The sequence below is a fragment of the Pan paniscus genome, chromosome 2, assembly GCF_029289425.2.
Source record: "Pan paniscus chromosome 2, NHGRI_mPanPan1-v2.0_pri, whole genome shotgun sequence".
Taxonomy (NCBI): Eukaryota; Metazoa; Chordata; class Mammalia; order Primates; family Hominidae; genus Pan; species Pan paniscus.
Genome location: NC_085926.1, coordinates 114,908,964 through 114,922,767, shown reverse-complemented (window position 1 = coordinate 114,922,767; position 13,804 = coordinate 114,908,964). Strand labels below are relative to the sequence as shown.

The following is a 13,804-nucleotide window of genomic DNA, read 5'->3' as shown; positions in this document are numbered from 1 at the left end:
GGTGGCTCATGTCTATAATCCCAGCACTTTGGGAGACTGAGGTGGGCAGATCACTTGAGGTCAGGAGTTCAAGACCAGCCAAGCCAACGTGGTGAAACCCTCGTTTTTACTAAAAATACAAAAATTAGCTGGGCATGGTTCTGGGTGCCTGTAATCCCAGCTACTAGGGAGGCTGAGGCAGGAGAATTGCGTGAACCCAGGAGTTGCAGGTTGCAGTGAGCCAAGATTGTGCCACTGCTCTCCAGCCTGGGCGACAGAGCAAAAAACTCCATCTTAAAAAAATAAAAATAAAGTATGTACTCTTCAGTTTTGCAAACATTCCATTTTCACTGTATCTCATTTAGGTAATTGGTAGTAGCTTGGTATTGAGCTGTGGTTCAGAAGTACTTCTCACACTATGATCTTTAAGATCCAAATCTTTCTTAACAAAACTCTTCTTCAGGCCTTATATTTCTCCAATACTCTCCGCTTTACCAGTTGCAGAAATGATTGAATGGCATGACACCTCTCTGTGCTCCTAAAGTGAGCATTTTGTCCTGTATCTGTGGTCTCCTTGCTGGCTTATTTCCCACAGATAAAATCAGCACTCCTGTATTCCTTGGAAATTGGAAATAAATTTTAAACGCCTTGCAGTGGAAAGTAACTTTGTTTAAAGTTGAAGCTAAAAAAAATTTTCACATTTCACATTGCTATAAAGTTTTCTATGTAAACCCCTTTAAAAAAAAGTGCCTTTGGAAATGGTCTTAATCACATGAAGCGAACTATGAGTTCCATGAGGAGAAATAAAGTTCTGTGGGGGCTTATCGGAAACTCTTAAAGTATCTTCCATCAGGTAATTTTTAATGTCTCCAAAGAATTAGATATATGTGTAGATGATATAAGTGATATAGCTTTTAATAGAGAGATATATCACATCCAATAGCATTTTCAAAAAGGAAATGGTTTTAGTGATTATCTTTAACAGATGGAATTTTTGATTACTGAACTCTGTAAGAAAATTTCTGACAGAAGAAAGTGCAAAGACAAGGCACAGACAGAAGGGAAGTATGTGGTCCAGTAAAATATGGAATATGGCCATAGCATAGGTCTGGAGTGGTAGTAGAAGATGCAACAGAAAACTATGTTTAGGTTATAGCTTGGAGGGTGTTTTGTGAAGGACTGAAGGGTCTGCTCTTACTTAGCTAAGCGACAAGTGAATGTGAAAAAACACTGCCGTAGGAGGGCACAGGAATAGAAAGCTTAATGCAAGAACTGGGGTCTTTGAAATGAGTCTTGATAATTCAGAATGTGAAGGACATTCCACCAAGATGGCAGAATAGTATGTCTAGACATGCAGAGGTGTGAACGTACCAAGTACATTTGGGAACTTTAATGTAAGTGGTTGCAAATACAATGCACGCCTCTGTATATGCCTGATTCTTTGTGGGCCTTTCATCCAGTGAAGCAGAAAGATGAAAGCTATGCAAGAAGCTAAAAACTAAGCATACCCCCAAACAAGTCAGAGGAGCTATGGGTAACGAGGTAGGGTTGGGGAAACTATACTTCGGTCATCAACTGTGACTGTGTTCTAGAGTTCCCTGATATGCCTAATGGTATATCACGGTTCTTTTCCACTCATGTGTTTTCATCGTATTTACTGACAATTCCCCTCCCTCTCCAGCACCCTGATACAATTTCCCCTGCTTTTGGGACTTTGACTTTTTTTTTAATCACCAAGTTACCCACTTTGGCCTTATATGACCCTAAATCTGTGTCTGTGATGGGGCCATGCTAATTCATGCTGTAAACTTACAGCTTTTCTTTAAGCAACGGGAGAGGTCATGATACACGGCAAAGGGATGCCTCTTCCTGTAGCTGCTGCTCTAGAGGTCTGACCAATTTACTCATTCATTGCCAATGTGCTATTTGTCATCTTCCTAGAGGAACACGTAGCCCCAGATCTGTGTCTGGGTTCCAGGCAGGAGAAAGGGACAGGGTGGGTGGGAAGGGAGAATGGAAAAGGCTGAGGGTGGGAGGTGGGGCTGGTGGGCAGCTCAACTGGGCCCACTGAAATACCATCTGCCTTGTCACCAAATGGCAAAGGCCAACAATTTGCACAACATGATTAGTACTGGAAAGCAAATTAAACAATTATTACAGGGAGGCAATCAATTGGTACCTGGCAGTAGGCTGTGAGAAGATCTGTCAGTCTTCTTTATTAATTGAAGAAATGTCTTCAGGGGAGCACTTTCTAAGTATGCTTACTTAGTTACAGCAAAGGCTCAATCTCTTAGCAAGTAACCCATTATTATTATTAGCAGTAATATAATAATAATAACAATAATAGCAAATATTTTCTCTGGAATAGCAAATCTCAGAGGGTATTTTTATTGCTGATATTAGTGTTATTATGAGGGTATCTTTCTCATGCTGGGCTCTAATCACCATTTTAATGAGTACTGTATATTCTTTCATTTAGGCAAAAGGATTTATTTATGAAGGGACTTTTTTCCTTCCTGCACTACTGCTCTGAAGCTTAACTGTTTTTAAGAGGAGCATGCCATACTTAGAGGGTGATATATGTTATCAGTGGAATGCTGCCTTCTCAAATAAGGTAGCTGCAATGTCACTAAATGCTCAATAGCATATGAGCATGAATTTTGAGTTTTCTTTCATCTATTTTTTCCAAGTGTAGCTTGGCAATGACTAGCTATATTATGGCAGGGATTCCAGTATCAGGTAAGAAATTGTACTTTTAAAAATGGTTCCTTCTAACCCGAGAATCAACAGTTTTATGTGTAATGATGTGATATGAAGAATGCCAAATGATCAAGAGAGAGATCCGCGCTGCTTTTGGTAGAATAGCATGGCTGAAATCATGCTTCAAATAATCGTGAGAACATTTAGTGAGCTTTCTTACTCTGGGCCAGTGAGGGCAATGTCAGGAAGACTACCTCTGTCAGACCTAGTGCTTGGATAAAGGACAAAAATTCAGGTTATCTTCCTGCCGCTTATGACATTTTGGGAACATCTCAGGCAGGATATAGAAACTAAATATGCCTAGTAGTCAAATAAGAGTAAGTACTAGCAGCTGAGATCCAGAGTGTGCTGAAAAGTTTTAGGCAGAGCTGGTTGGCAGGTGAATCTTGTTACCTCATTTCATCTCTCTATCTCTCTCACACATACACACACATATACACAGGCTCCCCTCTTTGCCCTCCACACTTTTTCTCTCTGTCACCACAGGAGAGTATTTTTTACTCCAAGTTCTGAGACAACTCCTTTCTTTGCCCTTTGTCAGTGGGAGGAGACATTTTCTAGGCCTGTGCTTCTCAGTCTTTTGTTTGTATATGAGTCACTGGGGATCTTGTTAAAATGCAGGTTCTAATTCGGTGTGTCTGGAGTAGGGCTTGACGTTGCGCATTTCTAATAAAACTCTTAGGCGATGGAGATGCTGCTGGTGAGTAGACCAAATCTGGAGTAGGAAGGCTTTACGTGCCTCACAGCTGTGCTGATTTGGGGTGGACAGAGGCAGAGAGTAATTCAGAATCTTATCAGTCCAGTAATCAAAACTGTGGGTGAAAGTGGATTAAAGCTCTAAAACAGCCTTGTCCTTCCTGTGGCCCGTGCTCTGCATGCAGTCCTGGACGGCTATGAATGTGGCCCAATGCAAATTCGTAAACTTGCTTAAAACATTATGAGACTTTTTTGAGGTTTTGTTTTGTTTTGTTTGTTTGTTTTTTGCTTATCAGCTATTGTTAGTGTTAGTGTATTTTATGTGTGGCCCAAGACAATTGTTTTTCTTCTAATGTGGCCCCGGGAAGCCAAAAGACTGGACACCCATGAAAAACATGAGGTTCTCTAAACTCACACACCTGAGGGCCATATTGGTCAAACATCTCAGGGCTATGCTTTCCTTATAACATTAAAAAGCAATCCTCAACAGCTGAGAAAGGGGCCTCTGAGGAGACATTCTAGAATCCTCCCTCCCCCAAATCTGGGTTTACATCTTTAATGAAGGTTCAGGTGTTTTTCTTTATAACTAAAATAATCTTCTAGTATGAGACACAAAGAGATATGGGAAAACAGAAACATAGAGAAAGATAATAAAGAACACATGAAATATCACAAAGGTCATTTTGGTTATGCCTCAATAAAGCTGGAAAAAATATGAAAAGAAAACGGAAATAAAACTTTTAAAATACCATTTCAATAATCTCTCCAACCACCATGTTTTTCTGTTTGGTCTAATGAGTTATATACATAAAGGTATTTTTGAAAGAAAAGCCCACACCATCCTGCCTGCCATCCTTTGTGCTTCCACAGTAGTCAAGCCCAGTACAGGTCATTAGCATAGTGCTCAGTCTGAGATGGCTTTGAGTGAAGTCCCCAAACAAATTTGACTGCTAAAGGGAACAGGGTTAATTGCCAGCCTCAATGCTTACACACAGAGAGGTAAGCATGCCTCACCAGCTCACAAATAACATGAAAATTAAATTACCCAGCCAACAGGCTGGATGTAGTTTGTTGTTTTTTTTTCTCTTCCTTTTTCTAATGTACATCAACAGATGGAAGGGTTAAAGATGTGACGGTTGGCTCAGACTGAACATGTCCTTTCTGATTCTGGAGTGTTTTTAGTTTCATCTTTGAAATTTGTTGTTTGTTTCATGTTCTTTCTTTGCAGGCTTGGGAAATTAGTCATTTCCTCAGAGAAAATCAGATAGTGGACATAAATCATTGAATCTCTAGGTCATTCATTTCAAACTACCTTAAAGTTCTTTTCACTTCCCAAAGTTCTTATCATATACTGACTGAGGAAAGAATGGATAGCTACATTTTTTTGTAGACAGACAGTTGCTCACATAATTTAAAACCCTACCAGACAAGTAATTATACATCATCTCCCCCTTAGTGCTTTCTACCAAGAAGGCGGAGACAGAGGATGTGTTTCAGATGAGGTGGAGAAAGGGGGTCAGTACAGTATCAGGAAAGCTATGTCCTGCTGTCTTTATTACAAAGGAAAAATGTGCTTTCATCAGAGATTTTACCTAGCAAGTGGGTACTATATATGAAAGAAAGAAAGGGATGAATAATATACTCATTTCTCCTTAATAGGACTGATCTAAAACAAAGTAGCAAAAAGCATAAAATGGTAATAATACACATCAATCAGTTGGAAAATTAGAATAATTTAGATTGTCATAGCATGTACAAAAGTCACATAACCTCTTCATGACAAATATTAGCTGTGCAAGATGTTTAAAGTTTCTAAGCCTTACTAAAGTCCTTTTCATCTGTAGAGTGAGGAAAATAATAAATCTGTCCTCCAAGTTTTTGTGGGGGTAAGAGGTGGAGTAAAATGATATTAGCTCAGTGCCTGGAACACAGCAAGCACTTATTAAACATTAATCATCATTATCATTTCATTTTTGTAAAGTTTTGGACTAGATTAAGGATTCCTAACCTTTTTATTACCAGGTATCTATTTTGTTACTTTTTCAAGAACATATGTTTGAGAATATTTTCATACCCAACATACTACATTAAACAAGTAATAATTAAATTGTTCTCCCATTTTAGCTGTTCCGAGACATAGAGCAGTCGATTAGCACTTCAGATGTTTGTAATAATAAGTATTACCACACTGAGTTCACATTCTAATATGAAGTAGAGAAGATCACATTTTAAAATGGCCGAATAGGAACAGCTCTGATCTGCAGCTTCCAGTGAGATCAACTCAGAAGACGGGTGATTTCTGCATTTCCAACTGAGGTACCTGGCTCATCTCACTGGGGCTGGTTAGACAGTGGGTGCAGCCCACGGTGGGTGAGCCAAAGCAGGGTGGTGTGTCACCTCACCCGGGAAGCACAAGGGGTCTGGAAACTTCCTCCCCTAGCCAAGGGAAGCCTTCAGGGACTGTGCCTTGAGGAACAGTGCACTTCGGCCCAGATACTACACTTTTTCCATGGACTTCGCAACCCACAGACCAGGAGATTCCCTCCGGTGCCTATGCCACCAAGGCTCTGGGTTTCAAGCACAAAACTGGGCAGCTGTTTGGGCAGACACTGAGCTAGCTGCAGGAGTTTTTTTTTTATACCCCAGTGGTGCCTGGAATGCCAGCAAGATAGAACTGTTCACTCCCCTGGAAAGGCGGCTAAAGCCAGGGAGCCAAGTGGTCTAGCTCAGCAGATTCCACCCCAACAGAGTCCAGAAAGCTAAGACCCATTGGCTTGAAATTCTGCCTGCCAGCACAGCAGGCTGAAGTCGACCTGGTATGCTTGAGCTTGGTGGGGGGAGGGGCATCCACCATTACTGAGGTGGTTTTCCCATCACAAGCTAAACAAAGCCACTAAGAAGTTCAGACTGGACAGAGCCCACCCCAGTTTGGCAGAGCTGCTGCTGCCAGACTGCCTCTCTAGAGTTTTCCTCTCTGAGCAGGGCATCTCTGAAAGGAAGGCAGCAGCCCCAGTCAGGGGCTTACAGATACAACTCTCATCTCCCTGGGACAGAGCACCTGGGGGAAGGGGCAGCTGTGGGCACAGCTTCAGCAGACTTAAACTTTCCTGCCTACCAGCTCTGAAGAGAGCAGCTGATCTCCCAGCACAGTGCTCGAGCTCTGCTAAGGGACAGACTGCCTCCTCAAGTGGGTCCCTGATGCCCACGCCTCCTGACAGGGAGACACCTCGCAGCAGGGTTTGATAGACAACTCTTACAAGAGAGCTCTGGCTGGCATCTGGCGCATGCCTCTCTGTGACAAAGCTTCTAGAGGAAGGAACAGGCAGCAATTTTTGCTGTTCTGCATCCTCCGCTGGTTGTACCCAGGCAAACAAGATCTGGAGTAGACCTCGAGGAAACTCCAGCAGACCTGCAGCAGAGGGGCCTAACTGTTAGAAGGAAAACTAACAAACAGAAAGGAATAGCATCAACATCAACAAAAAGAATGTGCACACAGAAACCTCATCTGAAGGTCACCAACATCAAAGACCAAAGGTAGATAAGTCCACAAAGATGAGGAGAAAACAGCACAAAAAGGCTGAAAATTCCAAAAACCAGAATGTTTCTTCTCCAAAGGATCACAACTCCTTGCCAGCAAGGGGCAAAAAACTGGATGGAGAAGGAGTTTGATGAATTGACAGAAGTAGGCTTCAGAAGGTGGGTAATAACGAACTCCATCGAGCTAAAGGAGCATGTTCTAACCTGTTGCAAGGAAGCTAAGAACCTCGAAAAAAGGTTAGAGGAATTGCTAACTAGAATAACCAGTTTAGAGAAGAACATAAATGACCTGATGGAGCTGAAAAACACAGCACAAGAACTTCATGAAGCATACACAAGTATCAATAGCTGAATCGATCAAGCAGAAGGATATCGCTTAATGAAATAAAGCGTGATGATAAGATTAGAGAAAAAATAATGAAAAGGAATGAACAAAGCCTCCAAGAAATATGGGACTATATGAAAAGACCAAATCTACGTTTGATTGGTGTACCTGAAAGTGATGGGAAGAATTGAACCAAGTTGGAAAACACTCTTCGGGATATTACCCAGGAGAACCTCCCCAACCTAGCAAGATGAGCCAACAGTCAAATTCAGAAAATAAAGAGAACACCTCAAGAAGAGCAACCCCAAGACACATAATTGTCAGATTCACCAAGGTTGAAATGAAGGAAAAAATGTTAAGGGCAGCCAGAGAGAAAGGTTGGGTTACCCACAAAGGGAAGCCCATTAGACTAACAGCATATCTCTTGGCAGAAACCCTACAAGCCAGGAGAGAGTGGGGGCCAATATTCAACATTCTTAAAGACAAGAATTTTCAACCCAGAATTTCATATACAGCCAAACTAAGCTTCATACATGAAGGAGAAATAAAATCCTTTACAGACAAGCAAATGCTGAGAGATTTTCTCACTACCAGGCCTGCCTTAAAAGAGCTCCTGAAAGAAGCACTAAACATGGAAAGGAACAACCAGTACCAGCCACTGCAAAAAACATACCAAATTGTAAAGACCGTCAACACTATGAAGAAACCATATCAACTAACAGGCAAAATAACCAGCTAGCATCATAATGGCAGAATCGAGTTCACACATAACAATATTAACCTTAAATGTAAATGGGCTAAATGCCTCAATTAAAAGACACCGATTAGCAAATTGAATAGAGTCAAGAACCATCGGTGTGCTGTATTCAGGAGACCCATCTCACATGCAAAGACACACATAGGCTCAAAATAAAGGGATGGAGGAATATTTACCAAGCAAATGGAAAGCAAAAAAAAGCAGGGGTTGCAATCCTAGTCTCTGATAAAACAGACTTTAAACCAACAAAGATCAAAAAAACCAAAGAAGGGCATTACATAATGGTAAAGAGATCAATGCAACAAGAACAGCTAACTATCCTAAATATATATGCATCCAATACAGGAGCACCCAGATTCATAAAGCAAGTTCTTAGAGACATACAAAGAAACTTAGACTCCCACACAATAATAGTGGGAGACTTTAACACCCCACTGTCAATATTAGACAGATCAATGAGACAGAAAATTAACAAGGATATTCAGGACTTGAATTCAGCTCTGGACCAAGCAGACCTAATAGATAACTACAGAATTCTCCATCCCAAATCAACAGAATATACATTCTTTTCAGCACCACATAGCACTTATTCTAAAATCAACCACATAATTGGAAGTAAAACACTCCTCAGCAAATGCAAAATAACGGAAATCACAACAGTCTCTCAGACCACAGTGCAATCAAATTAGAACTCAGAATTTAAAAACTCACTCAGAACTGCACAACTACATGGAAACTGAACAACCTGCTCCTGAATGACTACTGGGTAAATATTGAAATAAAGGCAGAAATGAATAAGTTATTTGAAACCAATGAGAACAAAGACACCATGTACCAGAATCTCTGGGACACAGCTAAAGCAGTCTGTAGAGGGAAATTTATAGCACTAAATGCCCACAGAAGAGAGCAGGAAAGATCTGAAACTGACACCCTAACATCACAATTGAAAGAACTAGAGAGGCCAGGTGTGGTGGCTCATGCCTGTAATACCAGCACTTCAGGAGGCTGAGGTGGATGGATTACCTGAAGTTGGCAGTTTGAGACTAGCCTGACCAACATGGAGAAACCTTCTCTCTACTAAAAATACAAAATTAACTGGATGTGGTGGAGCATGCCTGTAATCCTAGCTACTCAGGAGGCTGAGACAGGAGAATTGCTTGAACCTGAGAGGCAGAGGTTGCGGTGAGCTGAGATCATGCCATTGCACTCCAGCCTGGGCAACAAGAGCAAAACTCCATCCTCCCCACTCCCCCCACAAAAAAAAGAACTAAAGAAGCAAGAGAAAACAACTTCAAAAGCTAGTAGAAGACAAGAAATAACTAAGATCAGAGCAGAAGTCAAGGAGATAGAGACATGAAAAACCCTTCAAAAAATTAATGAATCCAAGAGCTGGTTTTTTGAAAAGATCAACAAAATAGGTAGACCACTAGCCAGACTAATAAAGAAGAAAAGAGAGAAGAATCAAATAGACACAGTAAAAACGATAAAGGCGATATCACCACTGATTCCACAGAAATACAAACTACCATCAGCGAATACTATAAACACCTCTACACAAATAAATTAGAAAATCTAGAAGAAATGGATAAATTCCTGACACATACACCCTACCAAGACTAAACCAGGAAGAAGTCAAATCCTTAAATAGGGATTATCCCTTGGAACAAGTTATGAAATTGAGGCAGTAATTAATAGCCTAGCAACCAAAAAAAGCCCAGGACCAGACGGATTGACAGCCAAATTCTACCAGAGGTACAAAGAGGAGCTGGTACCATTCCTTCTGAAACTATTCCAAACAACAGAAAAAGAGGGACGCCTCCCTAACTCGTTTTATGAGGCCAGCATCATCCTGATACCGAAACCTGGCAGACACAACAAAAAAAGAAAATTTCAGGCCAGTATCCCTGATGAACATCAATGCAAAAATCCCCAATAAAATCTTGGCTGGTTCAACATATGCAAATCAATAAATGTAATCCATCACATAAACAGAACCAATGACAAAAACCCACATGATTATCCCAATAGATGCAGAAAAGGCCTTCGACGAAATTCAACACCATTTCATGCTAAAAATTCTCGATAAACTAGGTATTGATGGAACGTATCTCAAAATAGTAAGAGCTATTTATGACAAACCCACAGCCAATATCATACTGAATGGGCACAAGCTGGAAGTATTCCCTTTGAAAACTGGCACAAGACAAGAATGCCCTCTCTCACCACTCCTGTTCAACACAGTATTGGAAGTTCTGGCCAGGGCAATCACGCAAGAGAAAGAAATACAGGGTATTCAAATAGGAAGTGAGAAAGTCAAATTGTCTCTGTTTGCAGATGGCAAGATTGTATATTTAGAAAACCCCATTGTTCCAGCCCAAAGTCTCCTTAAGCTGATAAGCAACTTCAGCAAAGTCTCAGGATAGAAAATCAATGTGCAAAAATCACAAGCATTCCTATACACCAATAATAGACAAACAGAGGGCCAAATCATGAGTGAACTCCCAGTCACAATTGCTACAAAGAGAATAAAATACCTAGGAATCCAACTTACAAGGGATGTGAAGGACCTCTTCAAGGAGAACTACAGACCACTGCTCAAGGAAATAAGAAAGGACATAAACAAATGGAAAAAACATTTCATGCTCATGGTTAGGAAAAATCAATATCATGAAAATGGCCATAGTTCCCAAAGTAATTTAAAAATTCAATGCTGTCCCATCAAGCTACCATTGACTTTCTTCACAGAATTAGAAAAAACTACTTTAAATTTCATATGGAACCTAAAAAGAGCCTGTGTAGCCAAGACAATCCTAAGCAAAAAGAACAAAGCTGGAGACATCACGCTACATGACTTTAAACTATACTACAAGTCTACAGTAACCAAAACCAGCATGGTACTGGTACCAAAACAGATACAGACAAATGGAATAGAACAGAGGCCTCAGAAATAACACCACACATCTACAACCATCTGATCTTTGACAAAAAACCTGACAAAAACAAGCAATGGGGAAAGGATCTCCTATTCAGTAAATGATGCTGGGGAAACTGGCTAGCCATATGCAGAAAACTGAAACTGGACCCCTTCCTTACAACTTATACAAAAATTAACTCAAGATGGATTGAAGACTTAAAGCTAAGACCTAAAACCATAAAAACCCTAGAAGTAAACCTAGGCAATACCATTCAGATCACAGGCATGGACAAAGACTTCATGAGTAAAACACCAAAAGCAATGGCAACAAAAGCCAAAATAGACAAGTGGGATCTAATTAAACTAAAGAGCTTCTGTGTGGCAAAAGAAACTATCATCAGAGTGAACAGGTAGCCTACAGAATGGGAGAAAAATTTTGCAATCTATCCATCTGACAAAGGGCTAATATCCAGAATCTACAAGGAGCTTAAACAAATTTACAAGGAAAAAAACAACCCCATCAAAAAGTGGGTGAAGGATATGAACAGACACTTCTCAAAAGAAGACATTTATACAACCAACAAACATGGAAAAAGCTCATCATCACTGGTCATTAGATAAATGCAAATCAAAACCACAATGAGATACCATCTCATGCCAGTTAGAATGGTGATCATTAGAAAGTCAGGAAACAACAGATGCTGGAGAGGATGTGGAAAACCAGGTATGCTTTTACACTGTTTGTGGGAGTGTAAATTAGTTCAACCATTGTGGAAGACAGTGTGGTGATTCCTCAAGGATCTAGAACCAGAAATACCATTTGACCCAGCAATCCCATTACTGGGTATATACTCAAAAAATTATAAATCATTCTATGAAGACACATACACACATATGTTTATTGCAGCACTGTTCACAATAGCAAAGACTTGGAACCAACCCAAATGCCTATCAATGATAGACTGGATGAAGCAAATGTGGCACATATACACCATGGAATACTATGCAGCCATAGAAAGAATGAGTTTATGTCCTTTGCAGGGTCATGGATGAAGCTGGAAACCATCATTCTCAGCAAACTAACACAAGAACAGAAAACCAAACACTGCATGTTCTCACTTGTATGTGGGAGTCAAATAATAAGAACACGTGGAGACAGGGAGGGGAACATCACACACCAGGGCCTGTTGTGGGATGGGGGGACTAGGGGAGGGATAGCATTAGGAAAATTACCTAAGGTAGATGATGGGTTGATGGGTGCAGCAAACCACCATGGCACGTGTATACCTATGTAACAAAGCTGCATGCTCTTCATATGTATCTAAGAACTTAAAAGTATAATAAAGAAGATCATATTTTAACTAAATCATGTTAAACTATTCAGTTTTATCTTGAATGAATATGAGCTGATTATTCAAAACATCTCAAGAACCTAGTTGTTCAGAGACCCTGGACAAGGACAGTCTGTAAAGTCCTTTCTATAACTAAAGCTCTATTATCCCGTGGTTGAAAATTCTTCAATGCCAGATAGAACCATTATGTGATTTCAGGGACACTGGAAGGTATCTCCACCCCTTCTGAAATCCCATCAACTGCATGACACCTGCAGTTTATCTTGCAACTGGATCACAATGAATGCAAGAATAATAGGACTGCTGGGATCTCATTCAAAGCTGCTCAAAATACTTACTATACTTACTATGCTTTCTTAACCAAGAAATCAAAATCCAGAAAGTGAACACCAGCATACTCAAACCAGTTAGTGCCGTAGTCAGTATATCATACAACCTTCCCAAGGTGAAGAGGGATGTGATCTTCCTCTAGCAAGAGGAATAAAACTATCAAATCTGAAATAAATAGAAATTATTTTACCTTTCACACATTTTCATAATTTCCCCTGCTGCTTCAGCTAATTAATTATCAATGCTATTTGTGTTTAGACAGAAGGATTTGTCTCCTTCACAGCCCATCTGCTTCTTGGTAACCTTGCTGTGAAGTCATTGCACAGCAGAGTTGCTGATAAAGCTATCATCTCCATGACAACCCGCTGCTATGTCACAAATGCAGGAGTGTGACCTCACTGCAGCTAAAAGGAGAAATCAAACTGGTGTCTGATGTGCGAGGCAATAAGAATTTTTAATTAGACACATAGTTTATTCATTTTTCCCTAGAAATATGAGAAGGATCCTTATAGAGAAATATTACTACAATAACCTTACTGCTAATTATTAAATATTAAATGAACATTTTAATATTAGTGGTACAATATACATGTGCAAGTGGTTATACTTGGGTGAAGTGTCCTATGTAAATATTGTATTCATATCCTGAAAACATTCTATAATTATTTTGTTATATATCTCCCAGCAAAGATGACTCATCTTCTGGTATGATATTTACCAAGCTTGAGAAAGTAAGCAGCTTCTTCCTCACTGATTACATCTATTTGTACAGCAGCCCATATACTGAAGGGGAATTGTGACATGTAGCCACTGTATCTCTCTTAGAGAAGAAGCTAAACACACTGAGTGAGAAGGTGAATTCTGAAATCGACCCACAGGAACTGTTAGCATAAGTTCTGATCAGCGTGTTGTTTTCTTCTTTGGATGGTTGGTTAACTAGTTAGTCAGTTGTAAGATGTGGGCAGTAAATATAACAACCTGGAAATGCTGCATCTCTCTAGCTGTCGGAGAGCTAAGTCAACATCATTCATTGGCCATTTGTTGTGTGTGCATGTACTAGATACTGTTTAGAGGAAAAAAAACAGAAGAGGTGCACAGCCTGTACCCTGTAGTTGTTTACCATGTTATGGGAGATTGGCAGGATCAACAGATAC

The 13,804-nt window shown here is 40.2% G+C and overlaps 1 long non-coding RNA gene across 1 annotated transcript; it reads right to left on the bottom strand.

Annotated features, from left to right (window-relative positions):
• Positions 1 to 252: 252 nt before the first annotated feature.
• Positions 253 to 12,995, bottom strand: LOC130541349 (uncharacterized). Its single transcript, XR_008955390.2, has 2 exons — positions 12,841 to 12,995; positions 253 to 3,490 (listed from the first exon to the last, which is right to left on the bottom strand). It is a non-coding gene; the product is annotated as an uncharacterized LOC130541349 (long non-coding RNA).
• Between the last annotated feature and the right edge of the window lie 809 nt (positions 12,996 to 13,804).